At 49.1% G+C, this 12,500-nt stretch overlaps 1 protein-coding gene across 1 annotated transcript in view; it reads left to right on the top strand.

Moving 5' to 3' along the window:
* The first annotated feature begins 9,355 nt into the window (after window positions 1-9,355).
* The window catches only part of PROX1 (prospero homeobox 1), a 47,521-nt gene continuing 44,376 nt past the window's right edge, over window positions 9,356-12,500 (top strand). The window contains exon 1 of the mRNA XM_065746316.1: window positions 9,356-9,516. The gene's annotated coding sequence lies outside the window, so the exon portion shown is untranslated. The remainder of the gene's footprint in view (window positions 9,517-12,500) is intronic.

Below are 12,500 nucleotides of genomic sequence, written 5' to 3'. Positions count from 1 at the left end.
TTGACAGTATTTGTGAGGCAGCTGGAGGTGTGTGTTTGGGTTTTAATTCTAAAGATCCCATACGGAGCCTGATCCTGAAAACCCTTCTTTCCTCCAATGACTCCTGGCTGCAATAACAACAAAAAGCAATAGCTGGTGTAAAGCAGGAAAAGGAGATGAGGCTCCGATTCCTCCTGCTGTGTCCGTAGTGCTGGTTTCACTAAAGATAAGGAAGCACCCGTGTAACAGAAACAGCGTTCTGCCCGCACATAGAAATCTGACAGTCAGCTACAGAAAACTCAGACTTAAAAATGTCTTATGAATAATTATTATAAATCGTTGCCAAAATAACACACATCAGCCTTGATTAGTTAAACGAAAAAGCTGCCTTAAATCGATTGTTTAAAAACAGGAAAATTAGTAGTGTGAAGAAGTATGAATGGCTAATAAAAATAATTTTGCTACAACAGATTAAGGTTCAGATAAATGTCACAAAAGGAACTGATTGAGGAAACCTGACATTTTTTGCTGGGACTCTGTAGATGTTTAAGCAACACTGTTTCAGCAGAATCACAGCCTCTTCATGAGGAATTGCACTGCTGGAGTTAATAAAGAGTTGGCACGTACATCTACCCCCAAGTTTTAGAGAGAATATTAATCGTCTACCAAGAAACAGGCAAGTTTCCCATAAGATTTTTAACCTTTCTAGCTGTGGATGCCTTCAGAAGACACTTTCATGATCACAAGTCAAAAGTTGAGCCTTGGGTTCATGAATGTGATCTGAAATCCAGCACTCCCAAGGGAGAGACTTGTGGGGATGGCAGTGTTTGTCTTTGTGCATGCAGACACTGATGCAAATGGGATAGGGACCATGCCTCCAAACTAGCTTACCCCAGGATTTTCAGGCAAGATCTTCTGCATGCAATTCCCCTTCTGAAATTTGCTGCTTTATTGCTAACCCATTTGGTTGAAGAGGCAGAAGCGTTGAAGTGCAAATGCTAGCATCAAAGCACACCTCCATTTTGTCCTGCTGGTGAAGAAGAGAAGGTGGGAAGGACCACAAGTCCATAAGTGGGGGGTCATAGGGATGGGAATGAATACACATTTCAGGTTGGATATTAGGAAGGATTTCTTCTCTAAAAGTGCAGTGAGGCACTGGCAGAGGCTGCCCAGGGAGGTGGTGGAGTCACTGTCCCAGGGGGTGTTCAAGAAGTGTGTACATGTGTCACTGAGGGACATGGTTAGTGGGCATGATGGGGATGGGTTGGCAGTTGGACTAGATGATCCTAGAGGCCTTTTCCAACCTTAATGACTCAAAGATTCTATGATGATGGGGGTGGGGTGTTTTACTACGATTTTTTTTTTACTCTCAGACTGCTGCTCTGCTCAAGGGGCAGCTGGAACTTCTGATCTGCAGTGGAGCTGCTTTCACGAGCACCAGGCTGCTGCTCTGTGCCACAGGCTTTTACTGCAGATGTGACCCCAGGTTCTGCAAGGTCAGCAAGTTGGTGTGGGGGCTGTATGACTGGGCAACCCTGTCCTGAAGCACACCCAACTGCACCTAGACAACTGTAACAGGTTTGGTAGCAGCACCTTTTCTGTTGCTAAATAAAGAAACTTCTGTCTTGCAGAGCCCAAAGCCCTCACTGAAAGACTGAAAGAAGAACAGGCGGGTAGGACAAAGGGGCTGTGTGCAGTGTTTAGGGTTTGTTTGTTTGGATCCTGGTAGAAGGGAATTCATACGGAGCAAAGAACACTGACAGTCAGAGGAAAATAAGTCCTCAGTTTTAGAAAGGACAGCAGCTTCCAAGTAGCAAGATTCAGAAAGTCCGAGCCCTAAAGATAAGATGCCCCAGAAATTACATTTTTATTAGAACATAAAACACATGTCACTTTACCTTGAATGTCTGATTCACGGAGTAAAATAACCCTCCAGTGCTGAAGACAATATTTAAATCAATATCTCTGGTAAGGAAAATATCTTACTCATTGATACAGATTGTTTTTGGGTTTTTTTCCTTATGAATCTTCTCAGGAGGTGAACAGTGCATCTCTCTTGCAAAAGCAACTGAACAGCATGGCCAGGCAGGTCCAATTGTTCCTAGAATCTAACAGCACAATGCTCTGAAATTATTAATGTTGTTATAAATGCCATTTGACCTAAATGTTAAGGATCTATTTCCTCTCCAGAAAAAGGTATCTACATTATTTTTTGCTGTGGCTCTACAAGTGCAAGTCATTGGTAACTGTAGGTGACTTGGGAAGCAGTGCAGGGCACTGTGGGATGAGCTGTTTGCATTGTGCAGGTACCTATTGGTCCTGTAAGAGTTGTCAGTGTCTTTGTGCTTGTTGCTGCCACATTCTTCCCATCCATGCACTCCAGGAAAGCTGTGCAGTACCACAGAGATGATGAGGGCAGGAAGAGGTGCAACACAGACACAGTGCCCTTAGAAGTATGTCAACACGTGGGCTAGAGGCATACTTTACCTTACAGTCATGGACAGAAGTACAGCACTCACACACAGTGCTGCGCCCCACAGTTCACCATAAGCACCTCTCACCAACTCAGGCTGTATCATTTCCTCCCCATTCAGCCCTGTGATAGCCTGGTTACTTTCTGCAGCAAGGCACAACCCCAAAACAAGGGGAAAAGATCATCCAATTTTCCAGCCTAGTGGCTGAGGCATTTCTGTGGGTGAGGGGAGCCACAACTTCACCTAGCTTCAGGATGAGAAAAGTGTTAAAAGCACATTTTCCCTCTCTAGGATGGACACCCTCACTTGTAGGCTATCCTATGAAAGATGGGAACTGACACCACCATGAGGACATCTTGCAAAGAGAGCAGCACTGAGCGCATTTCTGCCAGAGCCCAAAGGCATGGAGGAGGTGTGTGCACCAGCTCCTGTGGGACCATTGGACATCCCCATTCCCCACTGCCCCTTACCTGGGCACAGAGGCAGCACTCAGAGCACAGCCCTGGAGTGAGATGAGCTGTGGTGGCAGCTTGCACACAGAGACCTACAGCCACCCCACGTTCTGCTTCAGGCTCCCAAATCCATTGGCTTATTCAGTACCCACGGAACATTCCAAGCAGCTGCATCCTGTTAAAATAAACAGTGTAGCCTTGAGGCTACTGTTTTAAATTGTTATTAGATGCCTTTCTGCTCCAGAAAAAAAAATAAAAATTGTTCCTTCATCCCTTGCAGCACTGCATCCTTAAAGGTGATGGATGATATACATTCTTCAGATCATAGGAATGATTTTCACGAGGGGAGGATGGCTTCTTAAAGCTGTCACTGTATATTGTAAAAATACATTAATTCGGTGCACAAAAAAATCATCAAAATTGATCCCCCCAGGTTATAATCCCTCTATAGAAATATCCTTCTCTCTCTTAAAAACACAACCAAAAGAATGTAAGCCTATAAAGTCAAACAACATTTCCTGCTCAGTACCAGTTTGATTATTCAGCAGGGTCGAGTACCGTTTAAAATGACCAAATGTGCTTTTTCCTCTCCTGCTTCATGACTTTAAAACTTCTTGAGGTTTTTCATACAAGTACCAGGACAGGGCAGCCCACAGCACACTGTTATGTGCCTCTAACCCCTCCTCATGGAGGCTGCTGAAACAGTTGGGTTCTTTGAGCCACAGTGGCTCTGGCTAAGAGCAGTCCCACTCCAGCAGCTCTAGTTATAGGGTTAATAGAAGGAAGGCTGTGTCAGGATGAGCAGTATGCATCCCCAAAGTCTCTGTATTAATGAACCACCTGGACAGCTCCCCACATGTTGCCTTTAAACTCTTTGGTTAGAAGACAATAACTGCTGGATGAGGTGAGCAGAGGATGATGCAACCTAACCATACTGAGTATAAACCTCTAATGGAGGAACAGAGCTCCCACCTCACAGTCATGAACACCTACATTCACTAGAGCTTTGCGTTTGACTTCCGAAGAGATGTAGTGGTCCAACTCCCAAAGGTGTGATACAGTGAGAATTCCATTTGATGGGAAGCAGAGGGTTACCTAACACACAGGGCCAGATCCCTCCTCAGCAGTGACAAATGAAGGGACAAAGGAGCCCACGGCTGGAGCTGCCAGAGCCCATGGTCTGCTGCCATTACTGTCTGTATGGACAGCAGCATGGGTATTGTATCATGTGTGGCCACAGGGCCATGGCTGGATCTGGCCAACATCTGACATCTGTTATCCATTTGTCAATGCAGAATTAAGGGAAGAGTGGGATGATGTGTCCACAGCATTATCACAGAATCATTAAGGTTGGAAAAGACCACTAAGGTCATCATGTTCACCTGCTGATCCACACCATGCTCACTAACCATGTTCTTCAGTGCCCTCCTCCGCAGTTTTTGAACACTTCCATGGGTGATAATTTCACCACCTCCCTGGGCAGCCTGTGCCAGTGCCTCACTGCTCTTTCGGGGAAGAAATCTTCCCTAATGTCCAACCTGAGCCTCACCTGGTGAAACCTGAAGCCATTACCTCATTGCTGGTTTAGAAAGGGATGGAAGAAAATGAGCAAAATGTCCACTACCAAAGTGACACCAAAGCTACCTTTATTGCCCCTATGTACAGCTCTGGACCCCATCTTGCATTGCTTGCCTCAGAAAGGCACGAAGATCTAATGTCAACAATGACATAATGGAGTTTGGGAACCAGTTCCCCAGATTTACACAGCAGTGTGAAAGCTGAGCTGGACATGAGGTGATCCTCATTGAGCAGGCAAACTTAATGGTCAATGTCACTCCATCAGCCTTTTCCCATGAAAACCCCGCACCTTAGGTACTACCAAGTGCTAATTTGTTAAGAAACCCTTAATTGAGTGACAGTTAATTATTGACAGATTTGAACTACTTTATCTCTCAATCAAAACCTGGCTCTGTCCCAAGCAGCAAGCAATTTAACAGCCACAAAAGGTAAATCTGGCCACGTGCAAGCTTTTATGCTGAGGCCCAATGCCCTCCCTCCCCCACACCAGGCTTCTGCTAAAATTTCTCTCTGAAGGAGCCGATGATCCCCTGGTGATGACCAGCCCACGTCAAGGTGCTCACCCTGCTTAACCCCACTTGGCAGAGTGGGAATTGCCAAGGGGACATCCATCTGGAGCTGCCTGAGATAAGAGGTGTCCAGTGTTAATAAACAGGCTTCCTCTACACCTCAGCAGGGCCTTCCTTTTCCAAACAGTCTTCCTTTAATGTTGAAAAATGTTTTTTTCCATTTACTCAACCATCATAATGTCTTTGGTGGTAGGAGAGTGCTTAGGGAGAGGAGAGGAGAGGAGAGGAGAGGAGAGGAGAGGAGAGGAGAGGAGAGGAGAGGAGAGGAGAGGAGAGGAGAGGAGAGGAGAGGAGAGGAGAGGAGAGGAGAGGAGAGGAGAGGAGAGGAGAGGAGAGGAGAGGAGAGGAGAGGAGAGGAGAGGAGAGGAGAGGAGAGGAGAGGAGAGGAGAGGAGAGGAGAGGAGAGGAGAGGAGAGGAGAGGAGAGGAGAGGAGAGGAGAGGAGAGGAGAGGAGAGGAGAGGAGAGGAGAGGAGAGGAGAGGAGAGGAGAGGAGAGACCTAGTTTCTAAAGAATCTGGGCATTTGCTTTTGAAAGGAAATTATTAATTCCAAAAGTTTCCCCAGCCTGGATGATTTGTTTGTACCCTGCACACACACCATTTGCAAAGAAACAGAGAAAGAGAGAGGGAAAAAAAGAGAAACTAAATTAGAAAAGTGAAAAGAGAGAAGAAGAGAAAGAAGAGAAGAGAAGAGAAGAGAAGAGAAGAGAAGAGAAGAGAAGAGAAGAGAAGAGAAGAGAAGAGAAGAGAAGAGAAGAGAAGAGAAGAGAAGAGAAGAGAAGAAAAGAAAAGAAAAGAAAAGAAAAGAAAAGAAAAGAAAAGAAAAGAAAAGAAAAGAAAAGAAAAGAAAAGAAAAGAAAAGAAAAGAAAAGAAAAGAAAAGAAAAGAAAAGAAAAGAAAAGAAAAGAAAAGAAAAGAAAAGAAAAGAAAAGAAAAGAAAAAAGAAAAGAAAAGAAAAGAAAAGAAAAGAAAAGAAAAGAAAAGAAAAGAAAAGAAAAGAAAAGAAAAGAAAAGAAAAGAAAAGAAAAGAAAAGAAAAGAAAAGAAAAGAAAAGAAAAGAAAAGAAAAGAAAAGAAAAGAAAAGAAAAGAAAAGAAAAGAAAAGAAAAGAAAAGAAAAGAAAAAAAGGGAACAATGAATGTATCAGTGGAAGCAGTAGGAGCAGCAGTTGTATTACAGTCATTCACTACGATATTGCCAAACGTTCATAAATGCTTTATGCATCCCAAAACGCAATGTCCGAGGAATATGACATCCCACTGAGGTTAATGAATGAATGAGGTGCCCTTGAAGGTTAATTTGCACGAACAAAAGGTCAAGGTTGATGCCCAGAAATCCAACAAAGTAACTTGACACACCAATGAAATATGTCAAGCAGGTATTCCCTTTATTATAGTGCTGGGTGCATGGGGAATCTCTCCACCAAACATGCACACCAAAGAGAAAAACGACTACATATTTAAAGGCACAAAACATTAATATTCATCATATTCCAAAGATATGGACAGAAATTCCAAAGTGAGTGACATCTCCGATGGTCATAGAATTAAAGCTAAAAGTAAATTTCCAAATGTTAAGGGGATTACATTATGTCACCAGCAAATCTGCCTCCATATCTTCACAAACTCCTCCACTGAGTTTGCAAACAACAATTCCACTTATCTTCTCTGGACTCTCCATTGTGCTGTAAACAACCACCCTACCCACCATTGTGTTGTGGGACCATCCTTGTATTGAGTTGCAAACAGCAGCTCTCTTCATCAGTATGTGTATTTCTATGATCCCTGTGTTTCTTCCTAAAGTTACCTGTTTGCTCAAGCTCTGATGCCTAGTTTAGATTCAGTCCAATTCGTTCCTTGATTCAAGGGACATCTTCAAAACAAAATATTGATTAAAGCAAGTTAAATGTTTTGACTTGAAGGAGACATGAAGGATTAAAAAGCAGAATAGAGCAGTATGGATAAGAAAGGAACAGGAAAGAAAAAACACCACCCCCCAGACACAAAGGAAATGGTAGAAAACATATCTGAATCAGCTAGTCATCTGCTAACAAGCTGTAAAGATTTCCAATGACAAGTTGTCACATTAGTTTAGTGAAACTGAAGCAGCACTTATCCCTTTTCCTGTGCTTAATCTCTCAGCGCACTGCACAGAAACATGCTACCACGTTTAATAGGATTAGTTTGATTCACTTTCTCTTCTCTGGAGGTTTTCTTTTTTTTTTTTTTTCTTTCCTTTTGCCTTTCCCCATCCTTTTATTTTTATTTTTATTTTTTAATTTATTTTTTACAATCGCTATCAATACCAGCTTCTTGAATTAAACTGCACTGTGCTGAGCCACTTCTGGTGCATCCTCCTCCGAGGGTTTGTCTGAAAAGAGGGGCTGAGGAAGGCTCTGACCCCGCAGTAACACACATCTGCACCCAGCGCTTCTCTGCCCCGCACACGCGCTGGATGATGCTCTACGGATGAATAGATGAATTCACATTGGCGTAAATAAGAGCAGAATCGGGCCCTTGTGACAGGGGGTGTTCTTTACACATGAAGTGCTTGGATATACCCCATCCCTTTAAAAATAGAGAAAAAGAAAACCGGCAATGTGTGCTCACAGCCCTTCCCCTCACTCGGAGTGAGCAGACACTGCGGAGGAGAGTGATCAAAGAGAAGACACTTTCAACAATGAGCCCTTGTCACTTCCAATCCTGTTGCCATCCTCCAGAGGGACAGGGGGATCACCCATGGCCAAGGGGACGTTTCAAAAGTTTTCCTAAATTTCCCTCATCTGCTTTTTTTCCCCCTCAAAGACAGAGATGGGAACGCAGAGAGCTGTCAGCTCGCAGCGCGCATTTCCTCATCAGAGGCACCAGAATTTGGAGAAGGATTTATTTCTGAGGGGCCGAAGCTCGCAGCTGAGTACAGCCCCACGTCCGCAGGACCTGAACTTTGTGACGATCAGCAAAGCGAGGGCAAGAGCGGAGTCCCAACACCTAAGCGTGGCTTTGGATCCAAACTTTATCACTGCGAATTAATGGGGGGCGGGAGGAAGTAGAATCCCAAACGCTCGGACGTGAGCAGGGTGCGGGGCGCGGGGTGGGAGGACGACACCTTCACAGCGAGGTGGGGCCGGGGGGGCTGCGTGCCCCTGGGGCAGCTCGTGCCTCAGTTTCCCTTCGCTCCTCATTGGATGACTGCGTTTCCTCGACAGCGCTCGAAGCGATGGTGAGCGCCGCAAGTGACAAGGCGCTGTCGGGGTTGCTGTGCATGTATTACCGGCACCGCGCGGCTTCACCTTTACGCGGATCCCGGTGTCCTTTCAAAAATAACATTAATAAACGGGGAAAGAACGCAAGCGAGCTCATCTCCCCCTGCATAGTTCAGCCCCACGGAACCTTCACGTGTCCCGGCACCCGCGTTTCTAAGGACGGCCACAGCGTGCGGTTCCCGCAGATGATGGGGGTCACCCCGGTCCTCCTCGGCCGGGACCCCTCGTCCCTCCCCTCTGCTCCCCGCGCACGGTTGCTTCTCCATTCCCCCGCCGCGCTCCGCGGCGTTTCCCCGTGCAAACTTTCTCTCGGCGCCGGCAGCAGAGAGATGCTGCGAGCATCCCCGGCTTCGTACGCCATAAATCACTTTCTCCTGGAGATTTAAAGCGGCCGGCAGCGTGTTGCCGCTTTAGCTCGGGACGGGACAGCGCTCCCCAAAAGTTTGGGAGCGCCGCTCGCTCACCCGCGACGCTCCGATCCCGGACCCTCCCCGGTGCTGAGCTCCGGACCCAGACGTGGGAGCCCCGCACGGTGCAACCCCCCCGGGGCCGACTTTTCCCGGAGTTTCCCACCGCCCCGCCCCGCCCCGTCCCGTCCCGTCCCGTCGGCTCCACGCAGGTGCGCGGCAGCGGCCACCTTCCCGCGGGGACGGGGCGGACCCGGCGCTCCCCCCGCCGCCCCCTCTTTTCTCTCCGCTCCTGCCAAGTGCTCCCCGGTCCCCCCCCGGCCCGTCGCAAGGAGCCCTCCGATTGGGCGGCGGGCCGGGCTCACGTCACCCGGCCCGTGACGTGTGTCTTCCTGCTTCCTTCAGCTGTGTCTTAAAGTAAATCTTGTGGCGGTGCGGAGCGTTCGCTCGGCTCGGCCGGCCCAGCCCAGCCCAGCCCTGCCCCTGCCCCGCTCCGCGCTCCGCGCCCGCTCCGTGCCCGCTCCGCGCCGCCCCCGCGCCGCGCACACCCCGGCCCCGGCCCCGCGCCGCCCGCGCTCGCCCTCCCTTCGCCCAATTACAATATTCAGCGGCCGCGCGTGCGTGCGCGTGTGTGTGCGCGCGCGTGTGTCTGTGCGTGCGTGTGTGTGTGTGTGTGTGTGAGAGAGAGTGTGTGTGTGTGTGCGTGTGTGTGTGCGTGCATGTGCGTGTGCGGGGCCGCCTCGCTCTCTGTCCAGCGGCAAAAAAAAAGAGGCTCAGTTTCGTCGCCTTTGCACGGAGTAAGTATGCTCTCTCCCTTCCCTCTCACCTTTTTTTTTTTTTTCCCCCCTTCTTTTGCTTTTCCAGTCTTTTTCTTTCTTTCTTTCTTTCTTTTCTTTTTTTTCTTTTTTCTTTTTCCCTTTTCCCCTAGAAAAATAACGAAGAGCGGCAAAACGCCGCTCTCAGCACCGCGCTCCTCTTCCCGAGGAGCGAAACTGCCGCGACTTCGCCCCCGAGCGCCGGCGGTTCTCCGGCACCGCGCAGCCCCGGGCAGCGCTCCGCGAGGGACGCGCACTGCGGGCGATGCTGCCCCTCCGCTCCCCCCGTCCCGCGGCCGCGTTTTGTTCCGTCCCCGCAGCGTTCCCCGGCTCCGTTCTGTTGTTCGCCGCTCCCTCCGAAGTTCCCCATCCCTTGCTTTTAAACTCCTGCGAGCCTCCCCTTTGTCTCGCTTCTTGCCGCCCGGCTTTTTGTCTCCCCGATTTGCCCGTCCTTTGCGTGTCGCTACTTCTCCTTTTTTAACCCCGGCCGGGAGGGGCAGGGACTTTTCTATCTCCTTCTCCTAATCGCGGTCACTTTTGCGTTCCCGGCGCTGGGACGAGCCGCGGGGTGCGGGAGCGGCGCTGGGTGGTGGGTACCGAGCGGCCGGGAGGGATGGGAGCGCGGAGATGTGCACGGACGGGGATGAGCGCTGCTCTCGGGCCGGTCGGTCGCTGTTCGCCTCGCGGAGCTTTAACTTTCCCCCGCGATGGAGATCTGCGGGGCTTTTGCCGGCCGGGAACGCTTTGCAGCGCGTCGAAACGGAGTTGAGGAGAGTGCGCTTGGGGCAGCCCTCGGGGCGGGGGGAGCCCCGGGACCAGGGGGCGGCGGGCGGGGGCCGGGCCGGCCAGGTGACGACCGCGGGGAGCCCCGAGGAGCGCCGCACCTGGCCCGGGCGCGGGGCACGGCCGTGGGAGCTCCCCTCCGCCTCTCCCCGTGGAGCCGCCGCTCCAAGTTCCCGAGCGCTGCCGCTCCGTTTCGCGTTCCTTTTCGGCGCGGCTCACCTTTAGCGGCGGTGCTGCGCGGGGGCCGGACGGGGTATCACCTATAGGGTAGGTATCAGCAGCCTGCGAGTTGGGCTGCGATAGTAGTACATAGAAGTACGCTGCGTGCGCTTCATGCTCCCCGTTAAATTATTCGGCAACCTGCGTCCCATCCGATGAAGCGTATGCAGCCAACTTCCCTGCCGGCTCCTCCGAGGCCTCTCGGTTTGTACTTTTTGTGTCTCGGTTTGTCTTTTATGACCAACCGGCAGATGAGGGATTAAGTCCGAAGAATGGATACGTTTTGATACTAGAGTTTAATTTGGTTCAGGGGAGAGATTGTAATCGCTGCCGTGCGTAGGCTCCCCAAAATGGTTTATTCTGTCTCAGTGGATGGCTGCACTAACTCGTTGCGGGGTTCTGGTGTAACGGCATCGTGGAGCACGGGGGAAGCCCTTGGAGAACTTGGGCTGAGTTGGTGGCAGGAATTTGCCATGGAGCCGTGTCAGTGCTGTCTCTGGGTTATTTTCTTGGTCAGTGAAATAACAAGGACCAAGGTGGCTGGAAAGGAGGAAAACATGTTCAGTTCTATGCCACGTACAACTCAATTTCCTTCTCGCTGAAGGAACCTTTCTCCCAGCAGTGCAGGTGGCTGCAGGAGGGCCATCATCTCCCCAAACCAAAGGCCTAAAGTAGGGAGTTGCTGACCCCCACCTGCCAGTGAGCTCCCAGCCTGTGTGGGGCTGGGCAGCGGGAAGCGTGGGACTGCTGGGACAGGCCCTGCTGGCTGCCTTGGTGCACGCTGAAGGTAGTGTAGTCTTGGATGAAATTGTCTTCTGATTTTTACTTCTTGTTATGGAGAAATTCTACTGAAGCAGTTATTGCTACATGAAGAGTTGCTGATTATTTCTGTCGTATTTCATGGCATGTCCCAACAAGGGGAGTTAGATAAGCCTTTCTTCCAAGAAAACTTGTGCCAAAGCCCTACAGAGAAAGGTAGTATTCTTGTTAGGTGCTGAACTGATTTCAGTGCTGAGCAGACCTGTGGGGAAGGAGTATCATCTGCTCTCAGATTCTCGCTGCGGTTTTGTCTGGGCAATGCTATTGACTGGAATAATTTTCATCCTGCGTTTCCTAACTGCTTCTGGCAAAGCCATGTGCAGCATAGCACTTTGGAGTGAAAGATCTGCGTATTTCTGGTAGCACGAGCGTGGTGAAATCCTCGCGTGGTGTTGGTGCCGTGGGCTGACACGGGGCAGGCAAACACAGGACCTAAGAGTTGTTGACTTGCAACAAGATAGGGACAATTTCTGCTCTGTGAACTTAGAGCTCCTTGCGTTCAGCAGTGAATACTTGCCAGGGTTATCCCTTTGCTCGTGTATTCCATGGCCGTTTCCTATCACTTGGGCACCTCAGGTTAGACCAGGTCCCTTCAGCGTGGCTGAAGTGTGATCAAAGTGAAATATCCTTTATATCTCCTAGGCATATGAATGAATCTGGGACAAGATGATCTGCATCTTTGTAGGGAGTCAATAAAATTGATTAAAGAAATCGATTCTGTAATAATTGATTAAATATCTGATGTCCTATTCCATTCTAAAGACCGTTCTAGCCAAAGGTTTGGGATCAGGGACTCTTTGATGCATAGGAATTAATCCGGTCCCACTTAACATGTCAGTGCCTGTTCCGTGGATATACAATAAAACCATTAGGAAGTTCCTTGAAGCTGCATTTTAATCAAATCTCCTTAAACAAAAGCTTCAAAAGTAAATTTGCAAATAAAATAGAGCAAGCTATTTTTTTTGGGTGGGCTCGGGAAGCACTGAGGCCCTTGTGGCGGGTCTGGGTTGCATGGGAATGGAAAATGTTCAGTGTCTGAGGAAGCCGCATTGTGTATGCTGGGGCCTGAGATGCAGAGCGTGAATTTAACACAAACTGCACTTGGCAAGTAAGGAGTATCAGGGGTGACATGTTGAGCATGTTTA

Source organism: Cyrtonyx montezumae, unplaced genomic scaffold (genome assembly GCF_038088225.1).
Source record: "Cyrtonyx montezumae isolate F1298 unplaced genomic scaffold, pur_monq_1.0 scaffold_0, whole genome shotgun sequence".
Lineage (NCBI taxonomy): Eukaryota > Metazoa > Chordata > Aves > Galliformes > Odontophoridae > Cyrtonyx > Cyrtonyx montezumae.
The sequence above is the reverse complement of the archived record's forward strand: the minus strand, read 5'-3'. Positions and strand labels throughout refer to the sequence as shown.